The sequence below is a fragment of the Triticum urartu genome, chromosome 5A (genome assembly GCF_056163025.1).
Source record: "Triticum urartu cultivar PI428250 chromosome 5A, HENAU_Tu73, whole genome shotgun sequence".
Classification (NCBI taxonomy): Eukaryota; Viridiplantae; Streptophyta; class Magnoliopsida; order Poales; family Poaceae; genus Triticum; species Triticum urartu.
The window spans coordinates 647181416-647196211 of NC_141877.1; the positions used below are offsets into that span (position 1 = coordinate 647181416).

General features: G+C 42.4%; 1 long non-coding RNA gene across 1 annotated transcript; it reads left to right on the forward strand.

Moving 5' to 3' along the window:
* Positions 1-13854: 13854 nt before the first annotated feature.
* Positions 13855-14555, forward strand: LOC147973734 (uncharacterized). The gene is made up of 3 exons (XR_015603001.1): positions 13855-13898; positions 13974-14150; positions 14228-14555. It is a non-coding gene; the product is annotated as an uncharacterized LOC147973734 (long non-coding RNA).
* Positions 14556-14796: the final 241 nt, after the last annotated feature.

Here is a 14796-nt window from a genome sequence, read left to right on the forward strand (position 1 = left end):
TCGTGAAGACGTACGACTACATCAACCGCGTTGTGCTAACGCTTCCGCTTTCGGTCTACGAGGGTACGTGGACACACTCTCCCCTCTTATTGCTATGCATCACCATGATCTTGCGTGTGCGTAGGATTTTTTTTGAAATTACTATGTTCCCCAACAGTGGCATCTGAGCCAGGTTTTATGCGTAGATGTTATATGCACGAGTAGATCACAAGTGAGTTGTGGGCGATACAAGTCATACTGCTTACCAGCATGTCATACTTTGGTTCGACGGTATTGTTGGATGAAGCGGCCTGGACCGACATTACGCGTACGCTTATGCGAGACTGGTTCTACCGACGTGCTTTGCACACAGATGGCTGGCGGGTGTCAGTTTCTCCAACTTTAGTTGAACCAAGTGTGGCTACGCCCTGACCTTGAGAAGGTTAAAACAACACTAACTTGACAAACTATCGTTGTGGTTTTGATGCGTAGGTAAGAAAGGTTCTTGCTCAGCCCGTAGCAGCCACGTAAAACTTTGCAACAACAAAGTAGAGGACGTCTAACTTGTTTTTACAGGGCATGTTGTGATGTGATATGGTCAAGGCATGATGCTATATTTTATTGTATGAGATGATCATGTTTTGTAACCAAGTTATCGGCAACTAATAGGAGCCATATGGTTGTCGCTTTATTGTATGCAATGCAATCGCCCTGTAATGCTTTACTTTATCACTAAGCGGTAGCGATAGTCATAGAAGCATAAGCTGGCGAGACGACAACAATGCTACGATGGAGATCAAGGTATCGTGCCGGTGACGATGGTGATCATGACGGTGCTTCGGAGATGGAGATCACAAGCACAAGATGGTGATGGCCATGTCATATCACTTATATTGATTGCATGTGATGTTTATCTTTTCTGCATCTTATCTTGCTTTGATTGATGCTAGCATTATAAGATGATCTCTCACTAAATTATCAAGATATAAGTGTTCTCCCTGAGTATGCACAGTTGTGAAAGTTCTTCGTGCTGAGACACCACGTGATGATCGGGTGTGATAGGCTCTACGTTCAAATACAACGGGTGCAAAACAGTTGCACACGCGGAATACTCAAGTTAAACTTGACGAGCCTAGAATATAACAGATATGGCCTCAAAACACTGAGACCGAAAGGTCGAGCGTGAATCATATAGTAGATATGATCAACATAGTGATGTTCACCATTGAAACTACTCCATCTCACGTGATGATCGGACATGGTTTAGTTGATTTGGATCACGTGATCACTTAGAGGATTAGAGGGATGTCTATCTAAGTGGGAGTTCTTAAGTAATATGATTAATTGAACTTTAATTTATCATGAACTTAGTCCTGGTAGTATTAGCATATCTATGTTGTAGATCAATAGCTCGCGTTTAGCTCCCCTGTTTTATTTTTGATATGTTCCTAGAGAAAACTAAGTTGAAAAATGTTAGTAGCAATGATGCGGATTGGATCCGTGGTATGAGGATTATCCTCATTGCTACACAGAAGAATTATGTCCTTGATGCACCGCTAGGTGACAGACCTATTGCAGGAGCAGATGCAGGCGTTATGAACGTTTGGCTAGCTCAATATGATGACTGCTTGATAGTTTAGTGCACCATGCTTAACGACTTAGAATCAGGGCTTCAAAGACGTTTTAAACGCCATGGATCATATGAGATGTTCCAGGAGTTGAAGTTAATGTTTCAAGCAAATACCCGAGTTGAGAGATATGAAGTGTCCAACAAGTTCTATAGCTAAAATATGGAGGAGAATAGCTCAAGCAGTGAGCTTTTGCTCAGATTGTCTGGGTACTACAATCACTTGAATCAAGTGGGAGTTAATCTTCCAGATAAAATAGTGATTGACATAATTCTCTAGTCACCATCACCAAGTTAGTAGAACTTCGTGATGAACTATAGTATGCAAGGGATGACAAAAACGATTCCTGAGCTTTTCATGATGATGAAATCGATGAAGGTAGAAATCAAGAAAGAGCATCAAGTGTTGATGATTAACAAGACCACTAGTTTCAAGAAAAGGGCAAAGGAAAAGAAAGGGAACTTCAAGAAGAACGACAAGCAAGTTGCTGCTCAAAGTGAAAAAACCCAAGTCAATACCTAAGCCTGAGACTAGGTGCTTCTACTACAAAGGGACTGGTCACTAGAAGCGGAACTGCCCCAAGTATTTGGCGGATAAGAAGGATGGCAAAGTGAACAAAGGTATATTTGATATACATGTTATTGATGTATACTTTACTAGTGTTTATAGCAACCCCTCAAGTATTTGATACTAGTTCAGTTGCTAAAGAGTAGTAACTCGAAACGGGAGTTGCAGAATGAACAGAAACTAGTTAAAGAGCGAGGTGACAATGTGTGTTGGAAGTAGTTCCAAGATTGATATGATCATCATCACACACTCCCTATACTTTCGGGATTAGTGTTAAACCTAAATAAGTGTTATTTGGTGTTTGCGTTGAGCATGAATATGATTTGATCATGTTTATTGCAAACGCTTATTCATTTAAATTCGAGAATAATTGTTGTTCTGTTTACATGAATAAAACCTTCTATGGTCATACACCCAATGAAAATTGTTTTCTCGATCATAGTGATACACATATTCATAATATTGAAGCCAAAAGATGCAAAGTTAATAATGATAGTGCAACTTATTTGTGGCACTGCCGTTTTAGGTCATATTGGTGTAACGCGCATGAAGAAAATCCATGTTGATGGGCTTTTGGAATCACTTGATTATGAATCAGTTGATACTTGCGAACCATGCCTCATGGGCAAGATGACTAAGACTCCGTTCTCCGGAACAATGGAGCGAGCAACTGACTTATTGGAAATAATACATACTGATGTATGCAATCCGATGAGTGTTGAGGCTCGCAGCGGGTATCGTTATTTTCTGACCTTCACAGATGATTTGAGCAGATATGGGTATATCTACTTGAAGAAACATAAGTCTGAAACATTTGAAAAGTTCAAAAAAAATCAGAGTGAAGTGGAAAATCATCATAACAAGAAAATAAAGTTTCTACGATCTGATCGCAGAGACGAATATTTGAGTTACGGGTTAGGTCTTCAATTAAAACAATGTGGAATAGTTTCACAAACTCATACCACCTGGAACACCACAGCGTAATGGTGCGTCCGAACGTCATAACCGTACTTTATTTGATATAGTGCGATCTATGATGTCTCTTACCGATTTACCACTATCGTTTTGGGGTTATGCATTAGACACAGCTGCATTCACATTAAAAAGGGCACCATCTAAATCTGTTGAGACGACACCTATGAACTATGGTTTAGCAAGAAACCTAAGCTATCGTTTCTTAAAGTTTGGGGTTGCGATGCTTATGTGAAAATGTTTCATCTTGATAAGCTCAAACCCAAGTCAGAGAAGTGCGTCTTCATAGGATACCCAAAAGTAAATGTTGGGTACACCTTCTATCACAGATCCGAACGCAAGATATTTGTTGCTGAGAATGGATCCTTTCTAGAGAAGGAGTTTCTCTCGAAAGAAGTGAGTGGGAGGAAAGTAGAACTTGATGAGGTAACTGTACCTGCTCCCTTGTTGGAAAGTAGTTCAACACAGAAATCTGTTTCTGTGACTCTTACATCAAGTTACTACCAAACCTCGTAGGTCAACCAGAGTATGTTCCGCACCAGAGTGGTACGGTAATCATATTCTGGAGTTCATGTTACTTGACCATGACAAACCTACGAACTATGAGGAAGCGATGATGAGCCCAGATTCCGCGAAATGGCTTGAGGCCATAAAATCTGAGATGGGATCCATGTATAAGAACAAAGTGTGGACTTTGGTTGACTTGCCCAATGATCGGCAAGCCATAAAAAATAAATGGATCTTCAAGAGGAAGACGGACGCTGATAGTAGTGTTACTATCTACAAAGCTAGACTTGTCGAAAAAGGTTTTTGACAAAGTTCAAGGTGTTGACTATGATGAGATTTTCTCACTCGTAGTGATGCTTAAGTCTGTCCGAATCATGTTAGCAAATTGCCGCATTTTATGAAATCTGGCAAATGGATAAACAAAACTGCATTCCTTAAAGGATTTATTAAAGAAAGAGTTGTATATGATGCAACCAGAAGGTTTTGTCAATCCTAAAGGTGCTAACAAAATATGCAAACTCCAGTGATCCATCTATGGACTGGTGCAAGCATCTCAGAGTTGGAATATACGCTTTGATAAGTTGATCAAAGCATATAGTTTTATACAGACTTGTGGTGAAGCCTGTATTTACAAGAAAGTGAGTGGGAGCACTACAGCATTTCTGACAAGTATATGTGAATGACATATTGTTGATTGGAAATAATGTAGAATTATTATACAAAGCATAAAGGAGTATTTGAAAGGAGTTTTTCAAAGAAAGACCTCAGTGAAGCTGCTTACATGTTGACCATCAAGATCTATAGAGATAGATCAAGACGCTTGATAAAGATTTTCAAAATGGAACAGTCAAAGAAAGAGTTCTTGCCTGTGTTGCATTGTGTGAAGTTGAGTAAGACTCAAAGCCCGACCACGGCAGAAGATAGAAAGAGAATGAAAATCATTCCCTATGCCTCAGCCATAGGTTCTATAAAGTATGCCATGCTGTGTACCAGATCTATTGTATACCCTACACTGAGTTTGGCAAGGGAGTACAATAGTGATCTAGGAGTAGATCACTGGACAGCGGTCAAACTTATCCTTAGTGGAACAGGGATATGTTTCTCGATTATGGAGGTGACAAAAGGTTCGTCGTAAAGGGTTATGTCGATGCAAGTTTTAACACTGATCCAGATGACTTTAAGTCTCAATCTGGATACATGTTGAAAGTGGGAGCAATTAGCTGAAGTAGCTCAGTGCAGAGCATTGTAGACATAGAAATTTGCAAAATGCATAACGGATCTGAATGTGAAAGACCCGTTGACTAAGATTCTCTCACAAGCAAAACATGATCACACCTTAGTACTCTTTGGGTGTTAATCACATAGCGATGTGAACTAGAGTATTTACTCTAGTAAACCCTTTGGGTGTTGGTCACATGACGATGTGAACTATGGGTGTTTATCACATGGTGATGTGAACTATCGATGTTAATCACATGGTGATGTGATCTAGATTATTGACTCTAGTGCAAGTGGGAGACTGAAGGAAATATGCCCTAGAGGCAATAATAAAGTTATTGTTTATTTCCTTATATCATGATAAATGTTTATTATTCATGCTAGAATTGTATTAACCGGAAACATAATACATGTGTGAATACATAGACAAGCAGAGTGTCACTAGTATGCCTCTACTTGACTAGCTCGTTAATCAAAGATGGTTATGTTTCCTAGCCATAGACAAAGAGTTTTCATTTGATTAACGGGATCACATCATTAGGAGAATGATGTGATTGACTTGACCCATTCTATTAGCTTAGCACTTGATCGTTTAGTTTGTTGCTATTGCTTTCTTCATGACTCATACATGTTCCTATGACTATGAGATTATGCAACTCCCGTTTATCGGAGGAACACTTTGTGTGCTACCAAACGTCACAACGTAATTGGGTGATTATAAAGGTGCTCTACAGGTGTCTCCAAAGGTACTTGTTGGGTTGGCGTATTTCGAGATTAGGATTTGTCACTCCGATTGTCGGAGAGGTATCTCTGGGCCCACTCGATAATGCACATCACTATAAGCCTTGCAAGCAATGTAACTAATGAGTTAATTGCGGGATGATGTATTACGGAACGAGTAAAGAGACTTGCCGGTAACGAGATTGAACTAGGTATTGAGATACCGACGATCGAATCTCGGGCAAGTAACATACCGATGACAAAGGAAACAACGTACGTTGTTATGCGGTTTGACTGATAAAGATCTTCGTAGAATATGTAGGAGCCAATGTGAGCATCCAGGTTCCGCTATTGGTTATTGACCGGAGATGTGTCTCGGTCATGTCTACATAGTTCTCGAACCCGTAGGGTCCGCACGCTTAAAGTAAGATGACAGTTATATTATGAGTTTATATGTTTTGATGTACCGAAGTTAGTTCGGAGTCCCGGATGTGATCATGGACATGACGAGGAGTCTCGAAATGGTCGATACGTAAAGATCGATATATTGGACGACTATGTTTGGACACCGGAAAGGTTTCGAAAGGTTTTGGACATTTGTTGGAGTACCGGGGGTTACCGGAACCCCCCGGGAACTAATGGGCCTTGTTGGGCCTTAGTGGAGAGAGAGAGGGGCCGGCCAGGGCAAGAGGCGCACCCCTCCCCTTAAGTCCGACTAGGACAAGGAAAGGGGGGCGCCCCCCTTGCCTTTCCCCTCTCCCACTCCTTCCTTCCCCCTCCTTCTTGGACTAGGAAAGGGAGGGGCAAACCTACTTGGAGTAGGTTTCCCCCTCCTAGGGCGCGCCACCCCCTTGGCCGGCCCTCTCCTCCTCCCCCCTTTATATACGGAGGAGGGGGCACCCCATAGACACAACAATTGATCTCTTGATCTCTTAGCCGTGTGTGGTGCCCCCTCCACCATAATCCACCTCGATCATATCGTAGCGGTGCTTAGGCGAAGCCCTGCGTCGGTAGAACATCATCATCGTCACCACACCATCATGCTGACGAAACTCTCCCTCAACACTCGGCTGGATTGGAGTTCGAGGGACGTCATCGAGTTGAACGTGTGCAGAACTCGGAGGTGCCGTGCGTTCGGTACTTGATTGGTCGGATCGTGAAGACGTACGACTACATCAACCGCGGTGTGCTAACATTTCCGCTTTCGGTCTACGAGGGTACGTGAACACACTCTCCCCTCTCGTTGCTATGCATCACCATGATCTTGCGTGTGCGTAGGAATTTTTTTGAAATTACTACGTTCCCCAACAGGGGGGGTGATTAGACCCTCAACAAGGAAAAGTAGCAGTTTTTAATTTCTTTAAGTTGAGGTGGAGTTTTAGCACAAGTTTAAACATTCACAATACATTTCAAGCAAGCATGGCAAGAGTATATGAGCAGCAGAAAGTAAAGCATACAGATTGCAAGAATGTAAAGGGATGTGATTGGAGTATGCAAACGCAATTGGAGACACGGAGATTTTTGGCGTGGTTCTGATAGGTGGTGCTATCGTACATCCACGTTGATGGAGACTTCAACCCACGAAGGGTAACAGTTGCGCGAGTCCACGGAGGGCTCCACCCACGAAGGGTCCACGAAGAAGCAACCTTGTCTATCCCACCATGGCCATCGCCCACGAAGGACTTGCCTCACTTGGGTTGGTCTTCACGAAGTAGGCAATCTCCTTGCCCTTACAAACTCCTTGGTTCAACTCCACAATCTTGACGGAGGATCCCAAGTGACACCTAACCAATCTAGGACACACCACTTGCCAAAAGGTAATAGATGGTGTGTTGATGATGAACTCCTTGCTCTTGTGCTTCAAATGATAGTCTCCTCAACACTAAACTCTCTCACACAGATTTGGATTTGGTAGAAAGATGATTTGAGTGGAAATCAACTTGGGGAAGGCTAGACATCAAGATTCTTGTGGTTGGAATGGAATATCTTGGTCTCAACACATGAGTAGATGGTTCTCTCTCAGAAAATGTATGTTGGAAGTGTAGGCACGTTCTGATGGCTCTCTCCACGAATGGAGGATGGGTGGAGGGGTATATATAGCCTCCACACAAAATCTAGCCGTTACACACAATTTACCAAACTCGGCCAGACCGAATCATGAAACTCGGTCAGACCGATTAAATTCAAAATGTGAACGTTAGGATTTTCGATGGGACCGATATGATCAACTCGGTGGGACCGATGTGCTAGGGTTAGGGTAAAACCTCAATTCGGTTTGACCGATTACACAAACTCGGTGGGACCGATTTTGGTAATAAGCCAAATAGAGAGTTGGTCAAGCAAACTCGGTGGGACCGATTGCATATCTCGGTGAGACCGAAATTATCGCAACAGGTAACAGAGAGTTTGCAAGCCCATCTCGGTGAGACCGAGATCCCATCGGTGAGACCGAACTGATTAGCGTTTCTGGCAGTGGCTATGTCAAGTGAACTCGGTGGCGCCGGATAGATCAATTCGGTGGGCCGAGTTTGACTTTTGGTTTAGGACATATGTGGAAATGAGAAAGTGGTTGAAGGCTTTTGGAGCATATCACTAAGCATTTTGAGCAAGCAAGCCATTAAGCAACACCCCATCCCCTTTTAATAGTATTGACTTTTCTATGGACTCAATGTGATCTTGGATCACTAAAATGAAAATGTAAAGTCTTGAGCTTGAGCCAATCTTTGTCCTTAGCATGTTGAAGGGGTTCCACATCCTCTTGTCCAAGCCAATCCATTGTTGAACTTATCTGAAATATACTAGATGAAAATATTAGTCCAACAAAAGATATGTTGACATTAATTATCAAAATTACCCAGGGAGCATTTGTGCTTTCATAATGGTCATGAGACAAGAATTTAGGAGGACAATTGGATACCGAGAGACGAGATGCTCCGGCCTTACGGGTGTATCACTCCAAACCCGCTAGAGATCATTTTTGAGTTCATTGATCCAACATCCGCGTCCTAGGATATGCAGTGAGTCAACGATGTGTTCATGCTTATGGACGCCAAGGTAATCCTTGGGATTCCCCTATGCATGCGCAACATACAAGATTTTTTGGCTCGGAATTTCAAAAAGCATGGGAACTTCTCTGTCAAATCAGTGTATAACATGTTGGTCGACACCAAACACAGGAGAGAAGCCTTGATGCCGCAACCACATGGCTTCTCTCATCCTGCAGTGGCAGCTCGCGATATGGCACAAGTGACCTGGAAAACGAAGCGTGACTCACAGACAACTCGTAGACGACAACATCATATCTTTCGGCTGCTTATTTTGGAGTTTGTGGTGCTTCCGCCGCGTTAGGGTTGGGGATTTGAATCCCTAGGGTTCCACCGCCACGGGCACGGGAAGAAACAAAGAAGGGGGGGAATGGGGAAAAGTAAACACATTTGCCAAGTCAACACCTAGTCAGATGCGCCAAATCATAGACCACCAGGCAAAATAGTTTTTGATGCGACACTAAACCACTCAGGGTTTGATTAAAATGGTTTTGACATTTTCAGGGTGTAAATCATACCAAATTCTTGTTTTGGAGGTTATGGAGACATTGAGTGGGATCTGAGGGTGAAAACTACTTCTTTCTTTACATCGCCTCGGTACCAAAACTTGTTTAGACCGGCTCGGCCCAATAAATATTTTTCTACTGGTTTTTTGCTCCGTTGGATGGCTTTCTTCTACATGTTATAGGCAACCTTCCGACTCAATGAAGCGCCTAGCAGTCACACGAGCGTATGGGCCAGCCAGTGCACGGGAGGCCATTGCCTCATTTTTGTTTTTTCATGTTTTTATTTTTTACTTTGTTTATACTTCCAATTTTCTAAATAAACATATTACAAAAATTCTTTTCACAAAACATTTCAAAAAAATATTAATCAGGCATGTGGAAAATGTTAAATGTACACAGAAAATGTTTCTCATGTATACGAAAAATGTATACAAAAGATATATAACGTGTCTGAAAAAAGTCAATAATGTATTTAAAAATGTTAATATAAGCATTTGAAAATATGTTTAACAAGTATTTGAAAAATGTTAATCAAGGATTTGAAAAATGTTAAATGTGTATAAAACTGTTCACCATTTTTTTTAAATAATCCTGTATCTGAAAAAAATGATAATCAAGCATTTGAAATTTTTTATTTTTATAAAAAATATTGACCATGTATTCCAAAAATGTTAATATAGTATTTGAAAAATGTAAATCAAGAATTTGAAAAAATGTTAAATGTGTAGAGAAAAAATGTTTACCATGTATCGAATTTTCTTTTTTAATCTTGGAGAAAATGTCAATCAAGGATATGAAAAAAAGACTGTAAAATGTGTATCGAAAAAATGTTGACCACGTATGCAAAAAATGTTAATCTAGTATTTGAAAAATAATAACCAAGGATTCAAAAATGGTAAGTGTGTATAGGAAAAATGTTGACCATGTATTAAATAAATATTAATTTTGTATTTGAAAACTATTGAAAGTGTATTAAAAACATGTACTACATGTGTACCAAAAATGTACATAAAAAAACAATGTAAATATGAGAGAAAACAAAAGGAAACAAATGAAAAAACAAAAACAAAACAAAGAAAAATGATGAAAAAGGAAATAAAATAAAATAAAGCCTTTGCGCATGTTCTAACCAGTCTATTTCTTTTAAGTATGCACGAATGGGCCGGCCCTTAACTGTAGATACTTCAGGCGAGAACGATGGAACAATAGAGAGCAACTAGTTGATGAGCGCTCCTTCGGGAACCCTCCAACGATCGCTTAGGGGTGGGCTGAGAGCGCACCACTTGACGCGCTCTTAGCTGCCACCATGTGTCGTGCTCTGACCACTCCCTCCGGATTTGTTTTTTTCTAATACATGTTGAAGTTTTTAAATAGACGTCAAACTGTTTTTTAACACACGATGGGCGTTTGGTGAATACACGATGAACATTCTTTTTAGTCGTGAACACTGTTTTGAATTACATGAAGATTTTTTAAATACACTGTGAACACCCTTTTAATATACTCTTTTTTGTGTGTAAAATAACAGTTGACATATGTAGGATATTAGTAAAATACGGACCACCTTTATGAAGACGCGTGATCTTTTTTTATTTTTGAAAAAGAAATACATGAATAAATTTTTGAGACATGCAACACCTTTACATAAAATACACAAACATTTAACAGAAATTAGCTTTTCATGCGTCTTTCATTTAAAAGAAAATAGGGTCTCATATGCTCGCTCTGTACTAAAATATAAGACGTTTTTTCGGTTTCGCATAGGGCATGAAGAACGTCTGTATTTTGTTGTGGAGGGAGCATCTCTTGAATATACATGAACATATGAGGTTTAAGAGAAAGAATTGAGTGAACAAAATGAAGGCAGCGAAAAAGGGCAGAAATCACATATTTGACCTGAGGTCCAAATCAAATCACAAACTGACCTCGTTCAGAAAAAATTTCACTCTGCTGACCCTTTCGTGTGGTGCCCGACAGCTGGGCGCCACACACTACTATACAGCGCCTCTCCCTTGGGCGTCGCACCTCGTGCCAGCGTGGCAGCCCTGGTCCAGTTGCGGTCCCACAGACAGCACCGCAGCGCCTCAGACTTAGGCGCCACACTTGTAATGTGCAGCGCCTAGCTCTTGGGCGCTGCACAGTGAGTTAAAGCGCATCGGCCCAGCCCGGCCAGGCAGTTCTTCCCCCTCTCCGCTCTCTAGACAGAGAGCAGCGGCGGCGCCCCCATCGAATCCCCCCCCCCCCCCACATCCCTCTCAGATCTGAAGATTTGATCCGTGGATTCGATCTCAATCCATCCTACTAGGTAAACTCCTCCGTTCCCTTTCTTTTCCTCCGTAAATTTGTTGCCATTTTAGAGATTTGTCCAAGATTTGATGGAACCCTTGATTTGCTTGATTTAGGATGTGTAGTCATAGTGGTAGTACCGTAGTGTTGTTGCTTAGTTCACAATATATAGTTCTTGTTAGTGAAACCCTATATTGTTTTGTTTATATATATATATATGAGATGCCTATTTATATAGATAACAATGAGATGTTGAGTTTTGTAGAGATATATGATCTGTTTTTTAGATATATATTAGATGTTGATTTTATTTGAAATATTAGATGTTGAGTTTATTTGAACACATATGACATATTCATTGTGTGAGAAGGAGATGTTGAGATTCTTGTAATTGAACACATATTAGATGTTTAGTGTATACCGATATTTGAGATGAAGATGAACTCATATATGTTTATTGTTTGAACTTTGTAAGGATGGTTTGGCTTCTCGACGATGTCTACGACACGAAACACCGGGCCTACATGATGCGCGAGAAGGAGATGGTAATAACGAGTAATCTAAATACTTTGCCTTAAGTTGAAATTTACATGCCCTAAGATTTGTCATTACTTGTTTTTTGCAGAAGCTTGAACCTTTGAAGATTCGGTATCACGGGGTCTCTGGTCCTGCCATGCCTTACGATGAGCGGTACACACCGTACATCAAGCAGGCAGGACTACTCCCGTGGATTCAGTTGGTCAGCCGGTCCACGCCGAATCTGAACGCTCCACTGGTGTCCGCTCTTGCTGATCGGTGGAGGCCGGAGACGCATAGTTTCCATCTTCGGACTGGGGAGATGACCGTGACGCTCGAGGATGTCTCGTTGATCACCGGTCTTGCTATCGACGGGATGCCTCTCTGTATGAGCACCGATTCTGATGGGTGGCGCGAGCAGATGATTGCTCTTATCGGTATGGCTCCTACCGAGGCTGAGGTTGATGTAGAGGAGGGAGAAGAGAAGAAGAAGAAGAAGGAAAGGAAAGCATCCGGAGCTGCTTTCACGTGGATTCAAACTCACTTTGCGACGTGCCCTCCGGATGCCACTGATGACGTGATCCAGACACATGCTCGTGTCTACATGTGGTATGTTGTGTCGAGGACTTTGTTTCCTGACTCCACTGGCAAGAACGCTCCATGGATATGGTTGAAGGCGTTGACCGTCTTCGATAGCAAATGGAGCTGGGGTTCAGCGACTCTTGCCTACTTGTACCGACAGGTAGTTGGTCTGTTTTGTGATCAACTCATTTCTTCATTAGCAATGCAAGCTTGCTGTCAAGTTAACATTGTTTTTCTTTCATATGCAGCTGGACGATGCGTGTTGCAGGATCACGGATAGTGCAGGCATTGGTGGTAATATGCTTCTACTTTCTGTATGGAGCTGGGAGCGTCTGCCTGTTGGACGCCCGAAGAGCGTCAGGTTTAATCCTTGGTATGAAGATGAAGATGACGAATTACGGCGCCCCACTTGGGCTTACAAGTGGGATGTGGTTTCCGAGATGACGAACGATGTCAATCTCATGTACCAGAAGTACGTTGTCGAGTTGGACACGATTACGCCTGAGCAGGTAACGAGGTCATTACTTCAGTCATTTCTCATGTTTGCCTGAAAAAAATTCACCTTGCCCTATTTCATAGGTGGAATGGCAGCCATATGGCGCCGATGACAGACTTGGGTACACCCCGGAGTTTACCATCAACCCGATGTGCTTGCGGGATAGGGATCTCTGGCGTATGCGGTGCCCACTGATATGCAACTGGGCTGTTGAGTTTCATTTGCCACATCGCGTGTCTCGTCAGTTTGGTCTGTTCCAGCCTCACCCGCCGGAATGGGTGGATACGGACAAAGCACTTCATAGGTAAGACAGCGTGAACCGTATTGACTAAGCATCGTCACTCCTTGATTTTTCTAATGTTTGGTTTTGTACCATGCAGGTTGGACAGGAGAAGGCAGCGGAAGATAAAGGACTGGGACAAGCATCATGCTTCGTATGTTACCCGCTTCCAGCTTTGTGTGGAGGAAGCTCGTAGCAGTGCACGCGCCAAGCTTCGTGAGCATAGTCCACTTGCTTTTGATAACTACATACGATGGCTTCTTGAAAATACTCGAGTTGAGATATGCCCGCCGGCATATAATGAGGATATTCTTGAAGAACCCGTAAACTTTGAGGATCTATCAAAGGGGAAGTACAACAGAGATGTCAGGGTAGGGCACGGAGTCCCTGCTGTTCCGGTGATTAACTATGTGGTAAAGTGTTTCTTCTTTACTTTCCCGTTGGCCGTATTACACATGTTTGAATGGCTAACGTGTTCATTCTTTCTCATCCGCAGCGCATCGAGATCAAGAAAGCAGCTGATGAGAGCCAGTCTATTCTGGAGGAAACACCATTGGAAAAGGCAATGATGATGGTCCACTACGAGCATTCCTCAAGGTACAAATCGCATTCACTATGAGAGGTAGTCTATGTTGCGGAGTTTCATATCTTCCACACTTGTTCATGTTACAGCGTCAGGCCAGGAAGTTAAGGCGGTTATCGAATCTTCTCGGTTGCCGTGATCCCGAAATTGATGAACCATCTGCCTCTAGGTCTGGTACACCATCAGACCCCTCATCTCACCATCAGAGGGACGATGTGAGTTCCTCATATGCTTATCAGGATGATGAGGGTGCGGTCACCCAAGAGGTATGACTAATCCTTTAGATGTGATTCTCACTTGATTACGACGTCGGTCTTCACCATATTGTTTGATTGTGTGATAGGGCGATGAGCTTGATGATGACATGACTTTGGCGGACGCTCAACTTTGGTCCCCATATGTGTTCAAGCCTAGGCAGCCCAGACGCCGGTACACGCCCAACGACTTTGACAACAGAGGCAACCCAAAGGTGGTCGTAGGGACCTCGCGGATGGCTAGCTTGGATCATGAGGCGGAGGTGGAGGCGGAGGAGGAAGTGCAGGAAGAGGAGGCTCGTCCATCCAGGAAGAAGAAGATTGCCTGCAGGCGTGGCACCAGGAACACGCGCGGAAGGCATTAGTGTTTGTTACTATGGAAGTGCTCTCTTGTAGCCGTTTCGTTAGGTTGATGAACTTGTTGGGTTATGTTATATGTTGGTGAACTCTTACTATTGTGGTATTTGTGTTGTCCTAAAAGATGTGATGTTCAAATTATTAGTTGTCTTTGTTCAGTATTTGTCCTAAATGATGTTGTCTTTGTTCAGTTGAATTGTTCAGTATTTGTATTTGCCAAAATGGAATCTGTTTCTGCAGTTTGGCAGTTAACAGCACTGCAGCGCCTGACAGTCAGGCGCTGCACTGTACTATGCAGCGC